The sequence below is a fragment of the Hyaena hyaena genome, unplaced genomic scaffold, assembly GCF_003009895.1.
Source record: "Hyaena hyaena isolate Hyena2069 unplaced genomic scaffold, ASM300989v1 scaffold_142, whole genome shotgun sequence".
Lineage (NCBI taxonomy): Eukaryota > Metazoa > Chordata > Mammalia > Carnivora > Hyaenidae > Hyaena > Hyaena hyaena.
The window spans coordinates 850024-869956 of NW_024080774.1; the positions used below are offsets into that span (position 1 = coordinate 850024).

The window sequence follows — 19933 nt, forward strand, 5'->3', positions numbered from 1 at the left end:
CGTTCAGTTCTTCAGCTGGGATGTCACATTCGCGAACTGAAGCGGCCACCGCTGCCCCCAGGCTCCTGTCCTGCCCGTTCTCTGCCACTTTCTGCAAGAGCAGCTGCTCTCATCCAATGTAGCCCACGGCCTTCCTCTGGGGGCTTCCCTGTCCCTAATTCCAACCGCTACCATCACTTCTCTTCACATTTGTGCAGCGTCTGCCCCATCCGTTGGAATATCAGCTCCAGAAGCCTGGTGGGCCACGCTCCCCATTCACTTGCCAGCACCTACGGTGGCTCTGGGACCAGCACACATTCCTTTAGTGTCCGCTGAGTTAATACGTGAATCCATTCCGCGGTGTCTTCGCGGAGCAGGCACGGGTGAGGGGAGGCAGCGAGGCTGCATCAGTGCAGAGGACATCTGGACTTGCTGTTGTATCATGTCACCCTTGCTGGCACTGCCTTCTCTGTGAGGTCAGAGGTTATTGTGATGCGGCCGCTGAGGCCAGAGGCCTGCACCCCCACATCCTTCCCACCGGCCGCTGCTAATTTTCCAGGAGTTGCTGTCAGCCACCCTAAGCTAACAGCGGCATTTACTCTCTCTGCCAATTCCCTTAAGGGGTTACTGCCACCACGTTGATGAGATGCCAGCGGGAAGAGTGGATCTCAGGGGCATGGTGCCTTCCGAGTGGGTGTGGTGAACACTGCACAGCTCAATGGTGGCTCTGAAGGAACAGTCTGGCACAGCCGAAGGACATCCAACTTCCTCTCTGGTGTTGCCGGGAGGATGGTGCCCTGGCGACAGCAGGTAAGCAGTCCTGGTATGGGGTGGCGGAGTGTCTGTGAAAGAGTGTGTGAGACTGTGTGTTTGCGGCTGATGCACCAGATCCTGAGACCATGTGGGGAACGGCGGGCAGGTTAACTGGCTTTCATCACTGTTCGGCCCTTCGAAATCTGCCTGCTTCAAATGGGAGCCAAAAAAACACCTCTTTTTAGAGAAACTTTTTTAATGTTTATCTAGTTGAGAGAGAGAGAGAGAGAGAGAGAGCATGCAAGTGGGGGAGGGGTGTAGAGAGAGGAAGACACAGAATCCGAAGCAGCTCCAGGCTCTGAGCTATCAGCACAGAGCCGAATGTGGGGCTCGAACCCACAAACTGTGAGATCACGACCTGAGCCGAAGCCGGATGCTCAACCTACAGAACCACCCAGGAACCACCCAAAATACCCCTTTATTACTGATGGAAGATTCCTCACACGTGAACAACTGGCTTCCCTAAAGAAAATGTGTAAATGTGTACTTTTCATTCCCATTGTACTAAAGCAGTGTTGAAAGCAGTCATAATGGTGGCCTTCTGACAAGCAGTGTTCCAGAAGTTCACATGTGTTCATTTATTTAATTCTCATAGCACTCTGTGGCTTAGGGATTTCTTTTTTAATATTTCTTTATTTTGAAAGACTGTTCAAGTAGTGGAGCGGCAGAGAGGGAGAGAGAGAGAAAATCTCAAGCAGGCTCCACGCTGTTAGCACAGGGCCTGACGTGGGGCTCAAACCCATGAATCGTGAGATCACAACCTGAGCCGAAATCAAGAGTCAACAAGGTTAACCAGTTGAGCCACCCAGGTGCCTCTCAGGTATTTTTCTTACTGCTAGTGTTTTGTAGATGGGGCCATTGAAGAACAAATTAGTAAATTTCCAATGTTGCACATTAACTTCTCAGGTTTGTAAGTGCCTTTAGGACTGGTTTAGCTGTGGCCAGTTAGGGATATAGATGCTACCTTTCCACTGTTAGAGAAGACAGGAGAGGGCTCTTGACCTCGTTGGCACAAATACAACTTTTCCTTTATTAGGTAACATCGCTCAGCCTTTCCATTTTCTCCTTGTGAGATGAGATTAGCACCCGCCTCACAAAATAGTGGGGGATTTTAATGAGCGAATATATGTGAAGATATTTTTTAAAAAAATCACCAGGGACGGTCTTAGCAGAATGATAGATGCGAAATTCTATACCATCTCCATCAGCCTTCCTGAGCTCTCTTCCCAGCGCCGCCCAAACCTCTGCTTCCCTGATGTTTTCATAAACTTTCAGTGCGTCAGGGATACGCTCTTGTGCAACACGTAGGATTTTCTGGTGTCCCGTGGCCAAAATCCGTGTTTATCTAGAGGCACCATCCAGTAGCAAGAGCAAAGTAGAAGAAACTAGTGCAGGGTTTTTATGACCTTTGCAATTGAACCAAGACCACCCTTGTCTACATTTTAAAGAGCGCCTACGATTCAAACAAGAAGAGAAAGCTAGAGAGCGGGTACAGTGGAAACAAAACGCAAGGCTTCTCGGAGGGAAGCTGAGAGGGATTTTTCAGACCTCCAGTCACAAATAGGTGCTCAGTCGTCTAGCGCTTGTTTTGATGTTCTGTATGTAGGCTAGAAGGTTCTTGTCCAGCAGCGTTCAAGGAACCACAGAGCTTAGGGCCTGACACCAGAGGCTTTGTTCAATCCAGTATTTCTCTGAAGGGACTACCCTATTTTATACACATTCTTGAGAAACCTCAAAAGCATGCAAGCAACAATTTCTCATTTGGATCCGTCTACACTCCATGCACACATCCATCTATCCCACCATGGAACGCGCCCACTGACTATCCTACATTTATCCAACTGGTACTAACCATGTCGCTCCTTCTGCCAGTTCTGCACTGCGTTTCAGAAACAGCCTCTCCCTTGTCTTCCCGTCATGAACTGTTCTAGAGAAGAGAACGCCATTATACTCAGAAGTCACAATAAGCCTGCAGGACAACAGACAGCCCGAATCACACTGTGCAGCCTCCAGGGCCCCCCGCCTACCTCCCCGCCCCACACACAACAACGTTTCCAATATGCATCGACGGTGCTGTTGCCCAACGCTGCCTTCCCTAGCTGAGAAATATCCCAGGGAACGCCAAATCCCGTGCATGTGGAAGAAATGGAAATCAACCGCACGTTGTCTGCCCCACTTCTGGAAGGATCTAGACTACAGTCTCCATTTGGTGGAACCCTTAGGGGCTGAAGACTACATAAGATCCTTCACTTTACAACTCTGCATTTGGTGGGTGACTTGGGTTTACCACAGCCGTTCTGGACTTCATGCTAAAAATATCAGCTTGGGGGGGGGGTTATGCTTTAGTTACAAATGCCCCCCCCCCCGGCTCCACTGGCCCAGGCACCCACACCCGCAGGCTTTCAACCCCTCCCCATTAGAATCCGCCTGTCCCTCCCCTACGACCGACTTCAGGATTCCTAGTCTACTTTCAATTTAAATTCTGGAACTTCCAGAGTTGGCTCTTCATTTCTAAAGCAATGAATCCGTAATAAAAGCAGAGTTCATTAATTCACTCACTGTATTCTACCGGAGGGAAAGGCAGGTAATAAAAATCATGTTAGGAAGGGTATATTATGTGTCCTTCTCTGCTCTAGGGCATATCACGCTTTTATTTGATTTATGATGATGTACCATACAAACAGATAAAGAGTTAATAGAAATTAATTCTCTTGTTTGTAAAATATTATTTTATTAGGTTTTATTGGGTTTTAAAAATGCTACAGTTAACCACAGGAGGAAGAGCCATTCCCCAGTGGATGTTTGCTGTATAGAAAGGGAATGAGTGTATAACATAACGGAAAACTTAAATTCTGGGACTGCAGTGTGCTATTATTCTTTTTTTTTTTTTTCTTTTCTTAGGTTTATTTATTTATTTTTGAGAGAGAACACAAGCAGGGAAGGGGCAGAGAGGGGGAGAGAGAACCCCAAGGGGGCTCAACACTGTCAGTGCAGAGCCCGAGGCAAGGCTTGAACCAATGAAGTGTGAGACCAGGATCTGAACGAAAATCAACAGTGGTACAGTCAACTACCTGAGCCACCCAGGTGCCCCACTGAGTACTGTTTTCGAGTTTATCATATAATATACCGTCTAAGTTAATTTAATCACATAGATTCCAAACAACTATTTGTCCTAGTTTGCTTGTGAAGCATGAATTTTAAACAATCACATAGGGTTTTTAAATTTCTATATATGGGGCGTCTGAGTGGCTCAGTCAGTTAAGCATCAGACTGTTGGTTGTAGCACAGGTCATGACCTCAAGTCTTCAAGAGATCAAGCCCCTTGTCTGGCTCTGGGCTGACAGCAAGGAGCCTGCTTGGGATTCTCTCTCTCTCTTCCCCTCCCCTGCTCCCCATTCATCAAAATAAACAAATAAACTTAAAAGAAATTCTATATAGGGGCGCCTGGGTGGGACAGTCAGTTAAGCATCCAACTCTTAATTTCGGCTCAGGTTATGATCTCATGGTTCGTGAGTTCAACCCCCGCACTGGGTCTGCACTGACAGTGGGGAGTCTGTGTAGGATTTTCTCTCTCCCTCTCTCTCTCAAAATAAATACACTTAAAAACTTCTCTCTATATATGTATACACACCTATATAAACCCACATACATGTGGAGGTATTTGAATCATTAAGACACTGTGTTCAGAGTGCTGTGACATCCATTTCAATATGGTTTTATTACACATTGGAAAATATTCATTATAGGTATATTAAATATGCAGATTCTAACAGTATTTATTAAGACGAATTAATAAAAATTGCCCAGACACCTTGCTTCAGGGCACAGGACAAATGTTTTAAAAATAAGCGAACATAGTATAAACCTATGGAGAGATTATGTAATATATATGATGACAGCAATGCTTTGGCATGCATATCGGACAGTATATGATAAAGCCCCATGAGTTATCATTGGCCGGGGAATTTTAACATGGGCCTTGAACAGAGAAACAAAGTAGGACAGAGTGTGCTCTAATGTATTCCCTACATTGCCAACATGGACAGCTTTGTTCACAGGTACTTTTTTCTGTTGTTCATGTTTCCACAGGGTAGGCAGGAAGGGGGGAAGGAAAGAAATTGTGTGTGTGTGTGTGTGTGTGTGTGTGTTTATATAGTTTGTACAAATCCAGAACCTCAACCTTTATCCACAGTAACAATTATATTAAACACATATTTTAATTGAACACTATACTTGAAACAGGATTAGGGAAAAACCAGTCTACTGTTTGATGGTCATCAATAGCAAAATATATCTATATATATGTAATATGTTATATATGCAAACTCTTGGGACTGTATCTGTACCTCCCGTTCATTTTAACCTTGCTGCCACTGATAAGCCACCATGTAACTTGTGAAGTACATTTTTAGATCTTGGCCATGGTTTCCTATTAGAACATGTTATTAAATAGTAGGAGAAAGGGTGGTGAATTATTTAAGGAAAGCCAAATTAAAATCTGTCTTGGTAGATGCCTATGAGGAACACATAAAATACTCTTAACTTTAAAAAAGGAATTTAGAAGAAAATAATGAAGTAATACTTTGAGAATTCGCCTGGAATTGGGGCAAAAGCAAACTAGGGGTGTGCATTTCCTTTCTCCCATTCATCACGTGATTTCTCCTTGGGGACGTGGGTAGCAATGCTGTCCCTAAACTGTGCTGGCAAGATTCCCACCAATTTTTTTTGAGATATTTTGAAAGAGCTTGGCACATAGCAGGATCTCAATCACCTTTGGTCTTTTTCCTTCATGGAAGAGTTAGATCAACATATGATTTACGTATCTGAGCCCCCAAAATCGCAGCTCAGGACGTCAGTGGAGTTGGGCTGCTGTACGATTTTGCACTCACTGTCCCTTTGATCCTCTGCTCGAGTGTGATTCCGGAAGTTCAGAGGATTTTCCTGCATTCGTGGACCGTAAGCTTGTGCTACAACTTCTGGCCACACGGTCTAACATTCAGATCTCAAACTTCTCCCAGAAAGATAGGACCTTGGGAGTGCGGAAAACCTGAAAAGTCCTTGAATGAAGTGACAAGGTCCATTGTGACTCATGATCACAGAGATAACGTCTGTTGTGCCTATAAGCAAATAACCTCATGCTAGACATTTGGAATTTGTAACCAGTCAATGATGCTCAAACATTAAGATTCCAAATTACCATGCCATGTGTCTGTTAATGATAAGACTGAAAGTGCGTCTCAGGAACCTGCCTTTTACATAATGATGCATATGGCCTGAGGACATTCTGATTGCAAACCACCAAGTCTGAAAGTGGCTGAGGCAGACCCAGAGGTACCACCTGTTCATAACTAGCGTTTCCCACTACTTGGCTTTAACTTACTCTCTGCTCTGTAGTAAACAAAATCAGTGCTGAAAGCAAACAAACAAGAAACAAATAAATATGGGTTAAAGACAAATTATCGATGCCTACATATTTTGCCTATTTTTTTTTTTTTTGGATGATATACATTGTGTTAACAAGTTTTTTTGTTAGCATTTATTTATTTTTGAGAGACAGAGAATGAGAGAGAACAAGCAGTAGAGGGGCAGAGAGAGAGAGAGGGAGAGAGAATCCGAAGCAGGTTCCAGGCTCTGAGCTGTCAGCACAGAGCTCGACGTGGGGCTCGGACCCACAAACCGTGAGACCCCAACCTGAGCCAAAGTCGGACGCTTAACCAATTGAGCCACCCAGGCACTCCACCTACATATTTAGAGATAGAGAATGTAGAGAAATATACCATCTAGGGGAGTCTGGGTGACTCAGTTGAGCATCTGACTCTTGATTTCAGCTCAGGTACAGATCCCAGGGTTGTGGGATCAAGCCCCGTGATGGGCTCCGTGATGAATGTGGAGCCTACTTGAGATTTTGTCTCTCTCTCTCTGCCCCGTCCCTACTTGCGCTCTCTGAAAAAACAAAACAAGAAAAAGAAATACACCATCTAGTATAGAAGGGTATTTCCACTTTTATTTTTCTAGCCATAGAAAGAGTTACTGGGTTTGCTTCCCTAACCATCTCATATAAATAGGCTGGCACTCACCCTTACCCTGTAGCATGTAATTCTATTTTCTTCACCACATTTTATCCCATTTAAAGAAATAACCCTGTGAAATATATTTTTGCTCGATATTTCTCTGCCTCTCACTGCAACAGAATGTAAGTTCTAAAGTATTCCTAGACTCCAGAGCAATCTCTTGAACATCAGAAGTGTTCACTGAATACTGAAAAACAAATTGTGGAGGAAAGGAGAGAAGGAGGGAGGGAGGGTGGGAAGGAAGGGAGTTATTTGTAAAGTAATTGGTTTCTCTTATCTAGATTTTCTCTAGTGACTGACAGCATCCAGCATCTTAACTCCTGAACAGTCAGACTCTGCTCCCATGTCAGGACCTTCGTTTCCGTTTTAGCTTTGCAAAGAGAAAAACATTTACTACCTTCACTATACTTTTTTGTTAACTCTGAGGGCATTTTCCTAAGTTATACATACCTGTGATTAATTTGCATTAATACATTTGTTGCTGTGAATAAGGGTCGTGGTTCTTGATACATAGAAACAAAACACAATCCTTAAAAATACCATAAGCAATGATCCTAATTTGCTCATAACTTTTCTGAGTTGCACTTCTTGCACGCTGTGAGTACACAATCCCCACATAAATACATGTGCGCTTGTGATCAAAAGATAAATTTCGTATCCATTAGCCTGTTCTTACCTGGTGCAAATGGCGGATTCTACATAAACCTGTATGTGATCGTCTTCTCCTCGGTTGGAACAATCTTTTCCCAGCTTACACTCAACATCAAAACCTGGAAATGGGGCTGGATTTCTCATGCCTGACATCCAGGTCACGCTCAACCCCCATCACTTGACCAGACTCAACCGCTTCTCACCCCCATAACCTCTGTGGACCACATGGACCTAGTGAAACACAGTCAATTCTCTTATTATTGTCTATAATGGAGCTGTCAACACTGAATTAGCGAATACTGAACCATGCTTGAGGTTTGAAATATCAAGTTAGGTTTCTGAGAGCCTTTGGTCACCACATTTGTATCAATTGATCAATATATAACCTTGTTTTAAGTGCGTTTCTGTTTAAAGACACCATATAGAAATCTTTTTAATGTTTGTTTTTGAGGGAGGGTGGGCACAAAAGTGAGGAAGGGGCAGAGAGAGAGAAACAAAGAATCCCAAACCTGACTTGGGATTCAAACTCAGGATCAATGGGATCATGACCTCAGCCAAAGTAGGACACTCAACCAACTAAGCCACCCAGGCGTCCCTAAAGGCACCACGTTTAACAGATAAGTTTGGTCCTTCACACGGGAGCCAAGGCCAAAACCTCATGTCAAAAGAAGCATAGTGAATTCACGTCTTTCCTCCATAAAACGTGTCACGGGCTTCTTGCTCTTACGGACACCAGACAGTACATCTGCACTTGCTTGCGGGTCATTTTCAACAGTGACATCACAAACAAAGGGCACAGAAATGTGGAAAACGTGGCACTCAGCAGTCCCCAAAGAGGACACTTGTTGATAGCCTGAGAGCAGAAACAACACAGAGTGTCACCTAGGTCAACCCCAACCGGAAACCTGCTTGAAATTTTTACCGCTGCGTGCAAATCTATGAATGACCCCCAATGGACCGAAGTATGGATTTTCGGGTTACAGATTGCAGCAAGTGGCTGGATGTGCAAATACAGAATCCGTGAATAATGAGAAGGCACTGCAGCCTCCTAACGCTTCTCCCTGTTTCTACTCTGACCCAGGCACCACCTGGCGGCTGACGTGATTTATCAGCAATATAGATTGATAGTTGTTAGAGTCTCCTGCTGAACGCCCCACAGCAGCCTCTCCCTGAAGTCAGAATAATACAGTTCTAGCCCCTTCCACTGGCCTTCAAGGACCCCCTCATGGCTTGCCCCTTTCTCCAAAAGATATTCCTTTCACCGCTTTGCCCTTGATCCTTACATTCTGACTATGTGTTTCTCAAAGGGCTCTTCCGACGACGGCTACTTTCGCCCCTCACTGGTCCCTTGTACGCTAGCAAAAAGCCAGGCAAAAAGCAGGGTCAGAGCGTAGATAACATTTTATCAAAGAATTACCTGATACTGCATCTAAGGTCCTAGGTCACCTCAGCCTCTCCGCCTGGCCCTGCTCCATACTGGTCTCTATCGGCAGTGGTTTAATCCCTTTGCTGGTGTGATGGCTATCGACTATCTACACCTACCTGAATGTAAGGTCCCTGATAAGACAACCCTCAGCATCCTGCAGTGTTTCCAGGGCAACAGGGCAACGCTCCTGGCCGACAGTAGTTATCAACACTCGAGTTGTGTACGGTAACTTACAAAGCTCTGCCGGGTATTCTTTTCTGGCACTAATCTATGCGTTTGTCCCTATTTTCTCTATAACAACGTAAGCTCCTGGCCAGCAGAAATGACTTGAATTCTGGTTTCACATAAGGATGTTTATACCAAATCTCCTCTCCCTACTGTGCAATGCGGGGTGAGCAGGATGGGAATCACAACAGTGCCCACATTTGAATAGCTTTTGTACATTATTAGCTAAAAATACCTGTATTAAGTGGTCCCAGGTCTGGTGCATGCATGTTTCGCTTTTGCTTGGCTCCAAAAGTAGACTCCAACACTCACTGGCTGAAATCTACGGCAAGCATTGATTTTTTTTCTTTTTCACAAATCTGCGATTTGAGCTGGTCCCAGGGGGTATAGCTTGTCTCTGTTCCACGAGGTGGCAGCTGGCTTGCTGGAAGCGTAGTTGGAGGCTGTCATCTGAAATGGGACTCTCTCATGTCTGGGGACGGTCATCTGGGAGCTCAGCTGGGCTGCTGGCAGGCACCGGCGTGCTACCTGTCTGTGTGGCTACCTGGCTTCCCCAAAGCATGGTGGCTGGGTCCCAAGGTGGTAATGCCACCAGCCCTGGGCAGAAGCTGTATTACCTTTGGGTACCGAGGCGTGGGAGATACAGCGACATCACAGACCCACACAGACTCAGGAGAGAGAGCAGGAACCTTACCTATTCAGGGAGGATCTGCCCCAAGACAGAGCAAGGCTGTTCTTTCCATCGGGATACAGTGGCGTTACACGGATGCTTCTCCCCTTCCTTTGCTTCTCCTTAGTGCTTGTGCTTCGTGCCTGTCTATGCTGCTCACAGGTGCAGCAGAGGCTGAGACAAAACATAACAGAACCAGGCCTCCCTTGGAGAAGGGGGTGTTTTAGAGCAGAGAAGGGTAAAATGCAGCACATTGCAGAATTGAACCAGAAATGGAACAGAACCCAGTACGTAGCAAATGTGCCCCAAGACTGTGTTCTAGACGAATATGCAAAACACTGGTTATTGTAAGCAGTGACTCCTGACCACTTTGATACTCAAATCTGTGCTCCCGAGCCAGAATCTCACCAGCTCCAGGACCTCCCTTTGCCCTTTTGCTGTGGACACTTCCAAGGGAAGGAGAATGGAAAGGAGAAGGCTTCTTGCTCCCCTCTTCATAAAAGACATCGTCTATTTATTTTTAGCAAACAATTTTCTGTGGAGCTCATAATGCTCGCCCTTTGACGTTTATCTCCATCTCCTTCTGTATTGCAAATAGCTTCAGGCAGCCTTTCAATGGGCATCACTGAGCTACTCTGTGTCAGGAACTCTATCAGGATTTGGAGATACTGAGATCTTTGTCACAATCTCTACCCGCAGGTGGTTCCTGGTGCAGTAGTGGAGAAAGACAACGAAGTCCAATTCTTACGGTGTATCTCGAAAGGAAGGAAGAGTTTTGTAAAACTCACGGGGAGTTTAAGTACCTAAATGAGCTCCTTCACAGGGTCTGAGCAGGTGCTGTGAATGCCAAAGCCTTTTCAAAATTAAAATAACCAAGCCAACGGTGAAGTGTCCAGAGAGTTTCTAGAACATTCCCTCCTGAAGTGGGATCATTACAATTACACGTGGATAAAAAAAAACTAGGCGTTTGTAGCATGCATGTAAGCGCTAATACAGAATAAGCAAATCCAACAAATACACACTGACATATACATAATAAACCACCTGAAAGAATTGCTAGAATGGGTCAATATCTATTTCCATAGTATTTTCTCCTTGGGCAAGACCGTATGACATCTGCAGGGAACCATTTCCACGATGCGTCAGGTGGATGAATATTTGGCTAAATGGGTGGCAGCATTTTTGTTGTTATGCTTTGCTAAACCATCACCAAACTTCTAAATGAGCGACCATCTTACTAATTGAATATTTTAACTTTTGTCCTCTGTAGAGCTGGTGTGTCATTCTATTTTCCATTTTGTGCCTTTCTCTTCATGCATTTAAAGTGCTGGAGCAGCTGTTTATTTGGAAAGGTTCCATTATGGCCATAATAATCTCCAACTAATTGCACATCAAATATTTATTTCTTGCACATTAAATTAATGAAGCAGTTTCAACAAGAGAAAAATTGGATCAGGTTGGCAAACAGTGCCTATAAATTCACGAAGGATTCCCAGCTCTTTTTGGCAGGATTTCTTTAATACAGATTAACAATTTTTAAATGGAAAATTTTTTCCATTATCTAGTTGTGACTTTTCAAATAGGCAAGCTTTCTTTAGGAAAGTGCTCCTTTTAATTTTTCTTAACATACTATAGCTTTCAGAAATGAAAAAAAAAAATTTCCTTCTATTGATTCTCAAATAAATTATTTGGTATCTTCTTAGCCTTGACTTTAACTTGATTTCCCCCCTAATTCTGTTTTTGATACTGTAGATACTTTCAGTGGGTGAACTTTCATTTATTACTTTCAGCTTTATTGACTTATAGCTGACATACGGAAAATGGCACTTTTCAACTGCGTACCATCTGATGAGAGTAGACATGCACACATGTGTGGATACAACAGGGCAGTGGACATCTCCAACGCTTCCTGAAGTGTCCATGCATCCCTCTGTTGGCTTGTTTGTTTGTGGTAAGAACACCTTGCCTGATACTTAAGGTCTTACCAAATTTGAAGTGACCTTATATTGTGAACTCTAGGCACTGTGGTTCACAACCAGTTTCTAGAACTGAATCATCTTGCATAACTAAAATTTTATACTCATTGAACCACAAACGCTCCATTTCACCCTCCACCCAGCTCCTGGCAATCACCATTTTATTGTCTGATTCTATGAGTCTGATCGTTTAGGCAGAATCATGCCGTAGATTGCATGATTTAAGAAGAATCATGCAGTATTCTGTACTGGCTTCCTTCCTCTGTAACTGGATTCTTTCTCCTGCATAGACATTGTCCCAAAGAAGACCCACAAATGGCCAAACAGGTATGGGAAAAGATGCTCAACACTGGTAACTCATGGAAACACAGATCAAAACTACAATGAGACATCACCTTGCACCTGTTAAGTTGACAATAATTTTTTAAAAATGTTAACAACTGCTGGTGAGGATGAGGAGAAATTGGACCCTCTGTACACTGGAAATGTTGGGAATGGAAAGTGGCAGAGCGCTATGGAAAACATCTGGGGAATTTTCAAAAAATTAAAAATAGGACTACCGTAGTATCCAGCTATCGCACTTGTGGGCACATAACTGAAAACATTCAAATCAGGAACTTGAAGAGATATCTGTACCCATGTTCACTGTAGCGCTATTCACAGTGGTCAAGGTATGGAAACAACCCAAGTGTCTATCAAGAGATAAATGGATAAAGAAAATATATATACATACAGCCTTAAAAGGAAGGAGACAGATGGATCTGGACAACATCATGCTACATCAATTGGTGAACTTGAATCTTTGCTGATTAAAAGTAGCAAATGGCTAACAATTTATTCTGAAAACTCACTTTTTACTCTTTTTGTTTTTGTCCTGAGAGAGAGCTGGAGAGGGGCAGAGAGAGAGGGAGAGAGAATCCCAAGCAGGCTCCACGCTGTCAGCTCTGAGCCCGATGTGGGCCTTCATCTCACAAACCATCCATGAGATCATGACCTCAGTCAATGTCCAGACAGGGACGTCCAAATGACTTAGCCACCCAAGAGCCCCTCTTTTTTATTTTGATACATTCTCAGCAAGATTTCTGATAACACTTCCTTTTTGACCCTCCCTGGTGTATAGAATAATGACAAATTATTCCAAGAAAAATTTGCAGACAAGAATTGCTCCCAACAGTTGGTTTACAGACACGAAGGTAAATGCCTCCTGATTTCTCTCATCAGAACAAATTATCTCACAATTTGACGACAGCACAATTTTCCACAGTTGCTACCAGACATTACTGTGTACAGTGCTCAGCAGAGAACTCAGCTGCAACTGGTGTCCTGGATAAAGGGTTTTCTAACTAGTTACTGACTGTTAAGTTGTAGGAGTCATCGGCTGTCCCTTTTTGCATAACTTTTTGTTAGGGCTCTTGGCTTCGGTTACTTGTGAATGAAATACGGTTTCCATTTGTTTGCAGTCAAGTCCTGTTAAAGCTAGTGGAGAAGTTGTCACCAGCCTGTTTCGTTTAGTCACCAACCAGACCACATATGTATGTATAGACATGGCTCATGTGTTTACGGAGGCTGACAAGTACCACGATCTACCATCTGCAAGCTGGCGATGCAGGGAAGCTTGTGCCCAAATCTGAAGACCAGAAAACCGAAGAAGTGGTGGTACTACGTGCCAGTCCAAGGACAGAAGACAGATGGTCACCCCATGCAGTCAGGCAGAAGGAGTGAATTCTCCTTTCCTCCAGCTTTTTGTTCCGTTCCTGCCCTCAACAGATTGGGTGATGCCCACTCACACTGAGGAGGGCCATCTGCTATAATGAGTCAACCAATTCGAATGCTAATCTCATCTGGAAACACCCTACAGATACACCTAGAAATAATATTGACCAAATATCTGCTCATCCTGTGGTTAATCAAGTTGACAGATCATGTTAACCATCACACATCCTTAGGACTTACATCATAAGCTCTCTAGTGGAAACCCATGCCCTCCCCCTAGATTTTCATTAGCATCTCTGGCTTCTTCTAGATGCTAACAGCCAGCTTCCAGCTCCCTCCTTACTCCCCAGTCATAACCCAAAAGGCCTTCAGACATTGCCAGGTATCTGCCGGGGGCACAGTCACCCTCCAAGTGAGGATCACTAACCTTGCTCAACCGTGTTCCATGGGAATGTCCCTTCTCAAGTCTTCCACCATCATACCAGTGAGCTCCCTGAAGGCAATTAAGTGTTCTTTAAGCAATCTTTAATTGTCGAAATGAACAACACACCAACAAGTGAGGATTATCCTTCTCTGAACTAGACATATATAAACTTCTTTCTATTCCTCTCACACGAAAGCCTGGTCTTTGTGGAAGAAGTCAGATACTATAACTACTGTCTAAATGAGAGGCGCTCAATTCTGGATGGACCTCAGAATCAGCCAATGGTTATTAAAGACTCCAAAGACCATGTGACACACCAGAAAATAAAATCAATGTCTGAGAGTGGCACACCAGCATGACTACATTTTGATATTCCCATGATATTTCCAATAGAAAGACACATATAGAAACTGCTGGTCCAGATTTTTGCTCAATTAGAGGAGTAATGTAATTAATTATTCAGCACATTTTGTTGTTGTTGTCATCCTAAATCTAGTATTTACAAAACAGCCATGTCACCTTGGGGACATGACATCATGTGTAATTGTCTCTGCGTGTTTGAGCTATGATATAGAATTCATATGCTCATCCCAAGGCAGCAAAGAGATAACAATATGAATTTCAAGATACAGTGAGTAACTTCTAGAAGGTGCACAAACATGAGCAGTTACTACATAACTACTTTTTCCCATTGAATCCTTTTCGAAGATTACATTGAGTTCACCCTTTCAACTGCAACCACATTTTCAATAATTGTCTAGTAAGCTGAATAATCCAATTAGTGGCTCATTATCAAGAACAGTTTTATATTCATTATTTTAATCTCTATCTTGGTACACTGGGATATATTTTCATGTACTTGTTTTCTTTTTTCAGAAAAGCTACTTATCGGGCAGATACCATGAACCAGAGCATGCCTGAGGGTATCTTTCCATTGCCTTGCCAGTCAAAGAGAATCTTAGGTTGAATTTGTGGGTCACGAATCCTGACCCCTTGACATTCTGTAGATGTCACATGATCATTTAGCATCTCGCGTTCTGGAACAGAAGGAGGCCAGCCCGGGGTTGCTTCCTTTCTGTCTCACCTGCTTTGTTTGTGGGGTATTTACAGATGTTTTGTACTGAAATCAAAACGACACAGCTGGTCTCAGTTTGGTTCTGTTTTGAAGAACTTTGCCTAAAACGTTAGTGAACCCACTCAAACTGGAATCATGTTGTTCTCTGACTCTGGTGAAGTTTTCTTTTGTCACTAACCCGGACTATTATTTCTGCTCCACATAGTTTCAAACCACCTTCAAGAACACTAATTATAAGTTGACTCTCTTGTCATATATCATTTTAATCTCTTTCCATGTTAAGTCTGTTTTCCCTATTTTTCCACAGTATGGGAAAGTGTCCCACATTTTTCTATGTCAGAAAATTGACTTTTTTGTGTGTGCGCCTGTTCCATTCTTTAATAACTTCAATGGAAATTTAAATGTGGTCATTGAATTTTGGGTTTCTGGGTGTTTTTTTGGGATTTTATTGCCATCCGTATGTTCATCTTGTCTTTTTCTTTTCTTATAATCTCCGAATGCCTTTGTATTTTTGCAGTCGGGAAGAATAAAGTCAGTCCAAACATTCTAATTACACAGTAATCGCAATGCCTCAGAAAGATTGTTGTGAATCAGGAAGATCTAAAAACTTTTCCAAATGACGCTTCAGAAAGAAATCCTGTCTTAAATGTTTCCCCTTTTCAAAGTTAAGGTACAGGTAAATCTAGAAATTTCTGTATCTCACATGGCTTTCTCTGAAAAGCAATTCCTTGCTGTGAACCATTTACACTTCTATAGATAACCCATACAGAATTAGAAAGACATTTTGGAAGACTATATTTGTCTCAGTCTTGAAATAGGTTTGATTCTTAGACCAGATTAGCCCATGCTGTGAGAGACAGAAGGCAGAGGGTTGAGTTCAAGGCAGAGGGTTGAGTTCAAGCAAAATCTTACCCAGCCAAAGCCTGTGGAAGGCTCCATACCTCTCAGGACATATATCTTCCTTCTGAAAGCTAAGTGTTCACTCAATAATTGCCACCGGTTACTACACTCAATGTACCCCTACATCCAAGCATCTTACAAGGCTCAAAATAGGGAATGATAAGGCATAAGGCTTACTTGAGGAAGGATGGTGGCTGATGGAGGCACGTGGGTAGAAGAATAAGAGTTTGCCCATCACTCCAAGAGATGGCAGTGTGATTATCTAAATGGACATAAGGGCCACCCAAGTAGTGTTCTAATGCTTTCTTTCATACTGCGATGTGGAAGGAACAAGCATTCAGAGCACTGGTTTGGGAAGACAGATCTGATTATGACCATTCAAATGATATTCCTGACAAGATACTAATTAGCCAGTCTGTATGTACCTCCATTTGTCCATCTGCACATGGGGGGATTTGAATGCCTAAGGAATGTGGTTGTCCTAGAGATGGAAAGAATTAATGCAGGTTGAGCATTTGACATTGAGCTCAGCGGTCAGAAAGTGTTAAATAAAACCATTTCAACTGCACAGATTCAGAGATTTCCTCTTAGAGGGTAAAGAGACACATACAACTTTAAAAACCAAGCACACAGGAGAACAGTACAGTGTACCGAGGTCTTGTGGTAGGGGACAAGAACAAAGAATGACATTTGCTTGGAGAGGGAAAAAATAACCAAATTTAGGGGCGTCTGGGTCGCTCAGTCGGTTAAGCGTCCGACTTCAGCTCAGGTCATGATCTCACGGTTTGTGGGTTCAAGCCCCACGTTGGGCTCTGTGCTGACAGCCAGCTCAGAGCCTGGAGCCTGCTTCAGATTCTGTATCTCCCTCTCTCTCTGACCCTCCCCTGCTCGCTCTGTCTCTTTCTCTCTCTCAGAAATAAATAAAACATTTAAAAATTTAAAAAAAAAAGAAATAACAAAATTTAGAGAAAACCATCTGAAGCCTGGACAGTATTCCTTCCAGAAAATACAGCCTCCTCCACAGTTTGCCGTCCTTCACTCTGGGTTCAAACACTCTGAGAAAGGCTTGACTTTTGTTTTAACCATTGCCAACAAAATGAGAAAGAAGTCTTCATTTTTTTATTTCAGTGCAAAAAGGTGAGTTTTTTCTCTTATTTTTTTTTTAATGTTTATTCATTTTTGAGAGACAGAGAGTGAGAGAGAGAGAGTAGTGGGCGGGGAGAGAGAGAAAGGGAGACACAGAACTCGAGGCAGGCTCCAGGCTCTGAGCGGTCAGCATAGAGCCTGATGTAGAGCTTGAACCTATGGTCTGTGAGATCATGATCTGAGCCGAAGTCATACGCTTAACCGACGGAGCCACCCAGGCGCCCCATGCCCCAAAGGTGATTTTATGATCGCAGGGGGACAGTACCCATGGGCAGAAAGAGCTGCCAAGGGAGTGAATTCTCTGTTGACTAAATCAAGTCCACATTCTGCAGCCCTCAACAGGCCTCACAAGGTGGTTTAAATTTGGTAATCATAAGATTTCGTGAGAACAGGAAGGCAGACCGCCTGTTTCTCAGGTCTCCCAGGAAACATACTTTCATCCTGCTGAAAGCAAATTAGGCTGACACCCGTCACGCTTCAGGTGACATGTGGGGCTGCTGACGCTAATAATGAGCCATCACGATTTCACCTGCTCACTAGATGGGTAAGAAGAAGACGACCTTGTGGCTAGAAACCACTCGGTGAAAATTGGCACTTTCTTCCCAAGTTCCCCTGCGGTGGGTGGGGCATTTGAAGTGCTCAGACCCACGTTCTATTCCTCTAGCAGTTTTTCTTAAGACTTGGACCAAAAGGAGCAAATGTAAAGCACGATGAAGACACTCAGGCACAGAAGACACAGCCCGTCTGAACAGGGAGCCGCCATCCGTTCTAGTATCTATAGAGTCAGGCCTCATGTTTTGTGGGTTTCCCCCTCCCACAGGGGTGTAATTCCCTTGTGGGAGGACTGTCCTTTGAAGGAGAGCTTTTGGCATAAAGAGACGAGAGACCGGTGATTACATACCCGTGGGAAATTCATGAATTTCAGGATTTGGCATTGGTTGCCGTGGGAGACTTTTGGAATCATGTCAAAACAAAATTAATTTCCACTTGCTTTAAAACAGTTATGTTTGCAAGCTCCTGTGTGTGGTCAGATAAAGATCCCGAGGGCCATTGCTGTACGTGCTGCCAAACGGTTCTGATTCTAGAATGTCTTGGGGCTGGGTGGCTGTGACTTACATGGTACCAGTCAGGGAAGGCTTGATCAAGATGGCCATGTCCCCACAGGGATCTGTAGAGAAAAGACCCTTACTTTTTTTTAAGAGCTACTTTTATTAATTTCATTTATTTACTTATAAATCTACATCCAACTTAGTTAGCATATAGTGCAATAATGCCTTCAGGAGTAGAATCCAGTGAGTCATCCCCTACGTATAACACTCAGCGCTCATCTCGACAAGGGTCCTCCTTAATGTCCATCACCCATTTAGCCCATTCCCCCACCCACAACCCCTCCAGCAACTCTCAGTTTGTTCTCTGTATTTAAGAGTCTCTTATGTTCTGCCCCCTCCCTGTTTTTATATTATCTTTGCTTCCCCTCTATCTATGTTCATCTGTTTTGTATCTTAAATTCCACATGAGTGAAGTCATTGGATATTTGTCTTTCTCTGATCAACTAATTCTGTTTAGCATAATACCCTCTAGCTCCATCCACATTGTTGCAAATGGCAAGATTTCATTCTTTTTGATTGCCCAGTAGTGTTCCATTGTGTTTATATACCACTTCTTATTTATCCATTTATCCATTGGTGGACATTTGAGCTCTTTCCATGATTTTGCTCTTGTCAATAGAGCTGCTAATAACATCGGGGTGCCTGTACCCCATGAAAAGGCAATTCTGATGCTACCACCCCTCTCCAAGGCCTGACCTTCTGCTGAGCTGTTTATGTAAGTCCACTGGCCAACGTTCACAGTTACCCTGCAAGGTAGGCACTGACGCATCGATTTTACAAAGGAAGACACTAAACCCCAGAGGTTGAGTCCGTTGTCAAGGTTAGCAGGGGGACCAAAAATAAAGCCAGTTCTGTGCAATGTGGAAACTTACAGTCTTGTATTTAGACACGTAGCTGGCTGCAGCAGGTGGGAAAGGAATAAAGAGAGAGATCCAGAGCATGTCCGCTCTGGCTTTGCTCTGCGGGGTGTGTGATGTGCCGTCCTGGAGGACTGCTTTGGGCCATGCTGACATACGCTCTTGGGCTAGAAGGGGTAGAAATAAACTTCTTGGCTCCTCTCGAGGCCAAGAACCGGTGAATGCATACCTTTTCTTTTTGCTCCTAGAAATGAACATTGCCGTGGACTGCAAATCAAGATGGAGAACGTGCAGAATCATTCTCTTATGTGCTTATAAATAAGCAACGGAATGGTTAAAGTTTTTGATACCTTATAATGAATTCCATTGACTGTACATGCAGTAAAAAAGGAAGTGAGTGAAAGGCAATAACAGTTATGCGAAGGACTGACAGAGATAATTGGATTACTGACTCTACATCTCAGGCTTCAAAGGTACACCATTCTCGGTGAAGCCGAAATTCATCGACATTTCTTCAATTCCAAGTTCAAATGAGTCTGGACTGCCAGGCACTCTGTGGGGATTGCAGGTGAATAAGTATTCTAACTACTGGGCTGATGGTTTTCAATATTAACTCCCACACCTGTACCTTTGGTTACATGTGTACCTTTCTCTTTACCGTCTTAAGTATCATGAGTTACACGTTTGTGTATTATTCAGCTAGACTAACAGCTGGGAAAAAACCCCAACATGCACCACAGGCATGAAATTCTCGAAGAAACGCCCACGTGTGTGTGTGCACGTGCGGGCATGTGTTTTTTAAAGGATTTCATCCTTGTGTTCTCTTCTGACTACACTTATTCAGTTAATGTACTCCTATGCTTGTAAGCAGGACATGCTGGCAAACAATGAAAGGGTA

The 19933-nt window shown here is 43.6% G+C and overlaps 1 pseudogene; it reads left to right on the forward strand.

Moving 5' to 3' along the window:
• Window positions 1–768: 768 nt before the first annotated feature.
• Window positions 769–19933, forward strand: part of LOC120235970 — a 91438-nt pseudogene continuing 72273 nt past the window's right edge.